This window comes from Lagenorhynchus albirostris, chromosome 2 (genome assembly GCF_949774975.1).
Source record: "Lagenorhynchus albirostris chromosome 2, mLagAlb1.1, whole genome shotgun sequence".
NCBI lineage: Eukaryota > Metazoa > Chordata > Mammalia > Artiodactyla > Delphinidae > Lagenorhynchus > Lagenorhynchus albirostris.
In genome coordinates this window covers 132,580,252-132,580,959 of record NC_083096.1, presented here as the reverse complement: position 1 = coordinate 132,580,959, position 708 = coordinate 132,580,252, and the positions used below count along the sequence as shown (strand labels likewise).

The 708-nt window shown below is 43.8% G+C and overlaps 1 long non-coding RNA gene across 1 annotated transcript in view; it reads left to right on the top strand.

The window, feature by feature from the left end:
* Positions 1–236, top strand: part of LOC132516151 (uncharacterized) — a 3,887-nt gene extending 3,651 nt beyond the window's left edge. The window contains exon 4 of the long non-coding RNA XR_009539270.1: positions 1–236. This exon is cut by the window's left edge and continues 38 nt beyond it. This is a non-coding gene — a long non-coding RNA (uncharacterized LOC132516151).
* The last annotated feature ends 472 nt before the right edge of the window (positions 237–708 follow it).

Here is a 708-nt window from a genome sequence, read left to right as displayed (position 1 = left end):
AGAAATGGGAGTTTGTAGGCAAGCGTATGCGTTTCAGACTTGTGTGTCAATGGCCACAAACTTCCTGCCTGGGCACATACGGACGCCTGAGTACAGAGTGCCACAGGATTCATTTTTGTGGGCTGTGTGGACATCCGGCTCTCGGAATGGGAATATCCAAGTCGTCTTTCGGATGCCCAGAGGAAGGGTATACACACGACTGGCATCAGCGAAGGACGCACCTTATTGCTGCAAATATTAATATCATAAAATTAAATATTGTTTTCAGGAATCTCTGTTTCGGTTTTATGTAGTAATTCTTTTAGCTAATTGTTTTCCTGCACCCTGATCCTGTAATTAGGGCCTGACTAATTATCTAATTACTAAGTAGCAGAAGGGCAGGTTGATGGCGACATTTTCGCCATCTTTCAAAGCCTCGTTATCCTTGTGAAAGTCACGGTTTCCTCTGGCTGCAGGCAGCTGCGGCAGACCCAAATGTCTGCTCACCTCCCACATTTGTCAACCCGTTCATTACAGTGGTGAATTTGACACATCAGAAATGTCCCTTTGACAGGAAAGTTTATCCTGGAATGAAAACTGAAGCAAAAGAAAGAAAACCAAAGAAAGATGAAAGTGTAATTTATATTCTCGGATTTGCAATTGTAGTCTTGTCTTAAAGGCAGGATATATGTCAGCTCTTGAGGAGCTGGGAGATGCTTGCTCCTGGAG